The sequence below is a fragment of the Rhinopithecus bieti genome, unplaced genomic scaffold (assembly GCF_001698545.2).
Source record: "Rhinopithecus bieti isolate Rb0 unplaced genomic scaffold, ASM169854v2 scaffold_9581, whole genome shotgun sequence".
NCBI lineage: Eukaryota > Metazoa > Chordata > Mammalia > Primates > Cercopithecidae > Rhinopithecus > Rhinopithecus bieti.
Genome location: NW_016806413.1, coordinates 4,654,975 through 4,661,384, shown reverse-complemented (window position 1 = coordinate 4,661,384; position 6,410 = coordinate 4,654,975). Strand labels below are relative to the sequence as shown.

Sequence of the window (6,410 nt, the reverse complement as noted above, 5' to 3'; positions counted from 1 at the left end):
ATCGCTTGAATCCAGGAGGCGTGGCTGCAGTGAGCAGAGATCTCACCATGGCATTCAAGTCTGGGAGACAGAGCAAGACTGTTCCCACACCCCCCAACCAAAAGAAAAATAAAGGAACACAGATAATCTTTTTAAAAGTATTTTCTGTGGACTACATACTTCCCAGGATTTTCCCCAGAATCCATGTTACAGTAGACACCATGTGATTAATACAACTTCTTAAGGTTTTCTTTCAGTAAAACAGTTTCTATTTGAATTATTCAGGAACCCAAAGAATCTGGACTGCTAAGAGGGAGAGAAAATAGTGCCCTGCTAGATATAAAACTAAATTCTCACAGGTATATTATTCTGTTTTCAACTATCAGTTCTGTGTGATGGATGTATTTGTCTATTCCTATGACATAAATAATCCCTTGATTACTGTGACTTTATGTTACATTTTACTTTCTGGTCAGGAGTGGTACCAATTGATTTTTTAAAATAGTCTTAGGTATTCGTATGTATGCATTCTTTCATAGCAGTTTTAGAATACATTGTCATTTCCTTAAAATACAATTTCTTTTTCATTTGGTTGGAATTACATAAAATTCACTGATTAATTTGGGGGTAAATGACATATCACAACATCGAGTCTTTCCATCTGGTTAACTTGTAATTACTATCCTCAGGTCTTAGTCAATTCTAATTAAACATGACAGCCTGATATTAGCTGTGCTTGGGTAGACAGTTGTGGGGCCTCGAAGTGGCATAGATTGAAAAGATGTGCAGAGGCAAGAGACCTGCAATGAGTCATTTAGTGGCCCGGGGCAAGATGTGACAAGAATAAGGGAATGGATTTTTGGAAAATGTAAACATATTTCAAAATCCTCAGTTTTACTGGGGAAAAGGGTGGAATGAACTGCAATCAGGCCTGATGAGGACGCAGGTTGTGTGTGAGCTGACTGAGAAACACAAGAATAGAGATGTTAGGGATACCATACTTTAGTAATAAAGTCACCTATGCTTTCTTTTTCTTTTTTGCCTTTATTTACTGTGCATTCTTTTGTTATATTTTTGCCCTTCCCACTATTTTCAAATTTCAAAATATCATGTTCTTTCTGATGTGTTTTTGTCAATTAATTCTATGGAATGGCCAAGTGCAGTGGCTCATGCCTGTAATCCCAGCACTTTGGGAGGCCAAGGCAGGTGGATGACCTGAGGTCAGGAGCTCAAAACCAGCCTGGCCAAGATGGTGAAACCCCGTCTCTACTAAAAATACAAAAAAATTAGCTGGGGATGGTGGCAGACGCCTGTAATCCCAGCTACTTGGGAGGCTCAGGCAGAGAATTGCTTAAGCCTGGGAGGCTGAGGCTGCAGAGAGCCAAGATCACGCCACTGCACTCCACCCCGGGTGACAGAGCAAGACTCCGTCTCAAAAAATAAATAAATAAATAATTCGATGGAGCTAGATTTTCTTTCTTAACTCCCCCCCCCACCCACCCACTCTGAGAGCCTTCTCTCTCTCTCTCTCTCTCTCTTTTAATTTTGAGAAAGGGTCTCACTGTCACCCAGCGTGGCTGGAGCGGCATGATCACAGCTCACCTGCAGCCTCTAACGCCTGGGCTCAAGCAATTCTCCCACCTCAGGCTCCTGAGTGGCCGGGACCACAGGCAATTGCCACAACGCCTGGCTCATTTTTGTATTTTTTGTAGAGATGAGGGTCTTACCATGTTGTTCAGGCCAGTCTCGAACTCCTGAGCTCAAGAGATCCACCCACCTCAGCCTGCCAGACTGCTGGGATTACAGGCATGTGCCACAGTGCCCAGAAAAGCCTTCTCTTTCTTTATTTTATTTATTTATTTATTTATTTTTTGAGACGGAGTTTCGGAGTTTCGCTCCATCACCCAGGCTGGAGTGCAGTGGCACGATCTCCGCTCACTGCAAGCTCCACCTCCTGGGTTCACGCCATTCTCCTACCTCAACCTCCCAAATAGCTGGGACTACAGGCACCCACCACCACGCCTGGCTAATTGTTTTGTATTTTTAGTAGAGATGGGGTTTCACTGTGTTAGCCAGGATGGTCTCAATCTCCTGACCTCGTGATCCGCCTGCCTCGGCCTCCCAAAATGCTGGGATTACAGACGTGAGCCACCGCACCTGGCCTCAAGCCTTCTCTTTCTAAAGGAGAATTTAACCTTTTAATAATTACTATAACCATTGATAACTCATTGGCCTTATTCTTGTCATATTTCATGTTTTGACTATATTATGTTTTATCAGTTTTTCCTCTATTGATTTAGGTGTCCTATAATGATTTCAGTTAACATCTAACATCTAAAAAAATTATTTTCTCCATAAAACTATACACTACACAGGAAGAAATCTACATTGACTTATTTAGTTAATTAGTTAGTTACTTAGTTAGTTAGTTATAGAGGTTCTCGCTCTGTTACCTAGGCTAGAGTTCAGTGGCGCAATCATAGCTCACTGTAGCCTCGACCTCCAGGCCTCAATCAATCCTCCCATCTCGGCCTCCTGAGTAGCTGGGACTATAGGTATGCGCCACCACACCTGGCTAATTTTTGTATTTTTGGTAGAGACAGGGTTTTGCCATGTTGCCCAGGCTGGTCTCAAACTCCTGGCCACAAGTGATCTGTCTGCCTTGGCCTCCCAAAGTGCAGGATTGCAAGCATGAGCCTCCATGCCCGGCTGAAACCTCTCAATTTACTTCATTTCTCCATCTTCTTCCTTCTCTGATGACTTCCCAGATTTTGTAGAAATAGTATATTTTAATTTTAAGTTATATTTATTTTTTATACTTAAATATTTCTTTAGTAACCAATTCATTAAATATCTTAATTATATTACAAATTATTTAAACTATCTTTTCTGTTAAAATATTTAACCACTACACTATGAGGAATAAATTATTTAAACTTTATTTATTTATTTTTTTGAGACGGAATCTCGTTCTGTCACCTAGGCTGGAGAGCAAAGGCGTGATCGTGGCTCACTGCAACCTCTGCCTCCCAGGTTCAAGTGATTCTCTCACCTCTGCCTCCCGAGCAGCTGGTACTACAGGCATGCGCCACCATGCCTGGCTAATTTTTATGTTTTTAGTAGAGACAGAGTTTCACCATGTTGGTCAGGCTGGTCTCAAACCTCTGACCTCAAGTGATCCATCCGCCTTGACCTCCCAAAGTGCTGGGATTATAGGTGTGAGCCGCCATGCCTGGCTAAATTATTTAAACTTGAAATCATACTGGGTTCCAATGTTTATCACTATTTTTGAAATAAACCTTTTATATTAGAATAATTTTAGATTCACAGAAAAATTATAAAGATAATACAAATTGTCTCCATATGCCCCACACCCAGTTTCCCCTGTTATTAACCTCTTACATTAGTAAGGTACATTTATCATAATTAACTAACATATACTGATGCTTGTTATTAATGATAGTCCTCTTTTTGTTCATATTTACTTAGTTGTTAACTGAATGTCCTTTTTCTGTTCCAGGATCCCATCCAGGATACCCCATTACATTTAATCATCTTGTCTCTTTGGGTTCTGCCTGTGACACTCTTTCATACTTTCCTAGTTTCTGATGACCTTTCCATTTTGAGTATTACTGATCAGGTATTTATAGACTGTCACTTAATTGGGATTTGTCTGATTTTTTTCTCATAATCAAACTGGGGCTATTGGTTTTAGGGAGGAGGAGCATGGAGATAAAAGTGCCATTCCCATCACATACTACTAAGGGAACATATTATCGGCATGACTTGTTACTGTTCAGTCAGTTTTGATCACCTCACTGCCTGAGGTAGTGTTTGTCAGCTGTCTCCACTGTGAAGGTACCCTTTTTTTTTTTTTTTTTTGAGACAGAGTCTCACTGTGGAGTACAGTGGCACCATCCCAGCTCACTGCAACCTTTGGCTTCCGGGTTCAAGCGATTCTCTTGTCTTCTGCCTCAGCCTCCTGAGTAGCTGGGACTACAGGCGTGCACCACCACACCTGGCTAATTTTTGTATTTTTAGTAGAGACAGGGTTTTGCGATGTTAGCCAGGTTGGTCTCGAATGCCTGACCTCAGGTGATCTGCCCACCTTGGCCTCCCAAAGTGCTGGGATTACAGGCACGAGCCACGATGCCCAAGCCATTCTGCACTCTTCTGAAGGAAGTCACTAAGCACAGCCCACACAGACAGAGTGGGAGTTATGCCCCATCTGTTGGAAGTGCAGTTCTACATACTTTATTTGGAATTCTTCTGTATGGGAGATTTTTTTCTTCTTCCCCATGTATTTATTCATTTATGTATTTATGTCAACATGGATTCATAGATATTTATTTTGCACTTTGAATTATAATCCAATACTGCTTTATTTATTTTGTTGCTCAAATTTTTCCAGCTTTAGCCACTGGAAACTTTTTCAGTTGACTCCTGTGCCCCTTTGACATAAGCCCCATGATTGTGGGGTTAGTTTTTGTTTTAGTATTTCTTTACTTCCTGGCACTACAAGATACTCCAGGTTCATCTTGCATCACTGTGTTTTGCATGTGGTCTTTTAGCCTCTTTATTTGGACTATTATTATTATTATTATTATTATTGTTATTATTTTTTGAGACAGAGTCTCACTTGGTCACCCAGGCTGGAGTGCAGTGGCACGATCTTGGCTCATTACAACTTCCATCTCCCGAGTTCAAGTAATTCTCCTGTCTCAGCCTCTTGAGTAGCTGGGACTACAGGCGCATGCCACCATGCCCGGCTAATTTTCGTATTTTTAGTAGAGACAGGTTTCACCATGTTGACCAGGATGGTCTCCATCTCTTGACCTTGTGATCTGCCCACGTCGGCCTCCCAAAGTGCTGGGATTACAGGTGTAAGCCACCGTACCCCACCCTATTATTATTTTGAAACAGGGTCTCGCACTGTCACCCGGGCTGGAGTGCAGTGGTGCTATCTCGGCTCACTGCAACCTCTGCCTCCCAGGTGCAAGCGATTCTCCTGCCTCAGTCTCCCGAGTAGCTGGGATTACAGGCGCCCGCCTCCACACCCGACTTTTTTTTTTTTTTTTTTTTGTATTTTTAGTAGAGACAGGGTTTCACCATGTTGGCCAGGTTGGTCTCAAACTCCTGACCTCATGATTTGCCCGCCTCAGCTTCCCAAAGTGCTAGAATTACAGGCGTGAGCCACCATGCCGGTCTAATTTTTTTTTTTTTTTTTAAGATAGAGTTTCCCTCTTGTTGCCCAGGCTGCAGTGCAGTGGTGTGATCTCAACTCATTGCAACCTTGGCCTTCTGGGTTCAAGCGATTCTCCTGCCTCAGCCTCCTGAGTAGCTGGGATTACAGGCATGAGCCACCACACCCGGCTAATTTTGTATTTTGTTGTTGTTGTGATTTTAGTAGAGATGGGGTTTCTCCATGTTGGTCAGGCTAGTCTCAAACTCCCGATCTCAGGTGATCCACCCACCTTGGCCTCCCAAAGTGCTGGGATTACAGGTGTAAGCCACCGTGCCTGGCCTTTTGTTTGTTTTTGAGACAGGGTCTCACTCTGTCACCCAGGCTGGAGTGCAGTGCCACGATCACTACTCACTGCAGCCCTGACCTCCCAGCTGCCTAGCCCTCCTGAGTAGCTGGGATCACAGGCACGCACCACCATGCCCAGCTAATTTTTTATTATTATTTGTAGAGACAGGGGGGTCTCCCTATGTTGCACAGGCTGGTCTTGAACTCCTGGACTCAAGTGATCCTTCCCCCTTGGCCTCCCAGAGTGTTGGGATTATAGGTGTGAGCCACCACACCTGGCCCCTACTGTGTATTCTTAAGTAAGATTAACGCCTCAAAGCATGATGTAGGCTGATGCAAGAAAAAAATTAATGTTATATTTTGATAAATACAAAATTGTTAAACATTTAAAAAATAAATATATTAAAGAAATAGGAACACGTTGTAAAACTTTCAAAACAGTTGAGATGGGCAGAAAAAGAACCAATAAAATGTGCTGTATCCAACAGAGTTTTGAAATGGAAGGAGGGTGGTAAAGGAAACAATGACTTCATCAAGTTTCTTCAAATTGTGTGTTATTTCTTCTGCTTGCCACTGGGATGTGCAACCTTGAAGGATGCTCTGGACAAGGCTTCTAAATGGAAGCAAACACAAGTTTGAGTTCTTGTCAAGAGAAATACCCACGCTCTCTGCAGCAATGTCCAAGATGATCAGCCATAGATGTTCCTGCACTTTGGTCTTGGCTTTGTGCTTCTGTTGCAAAAACTATCCCACGTGGGATGGGGTAGTTTTTGTGTCCTGTTATATTCAGTGATTCAAATAAAATGAAAGGCAAAGGCACTCCTCGTTAGTATTCCTGAAAGTCCTTCTTTGTCAATTAAACTGACAAGCCTGCTACCTTCCTTTTTTGTTTATTTTTTTT

At 42.4% G+C, this 6,410-nt stretch overlaps 1 long non-coding RNA gene across 1 annotated transcript; it reads left to right on the top strand.

The window, feature by feature from the left end:
• The first annotated feature begins 264 nt into the window (after nucleotides 1-264).
• LOC108532368 (uncharacterized) lies at nucleotides 265-6,330 on the top strand. Its single transcript, XR_001886424.1, has 3 exons — nucleotides 265-338; nucleotides 3,500-3,619; nucleotides 6,104-6,330. It is a non-coding gene; the product is annotated as an uncharacterized LOC108532368 (long non-coding RNA).
• Nucleotides 6,331-6,410: the final 80 nt, after the last annotated feature.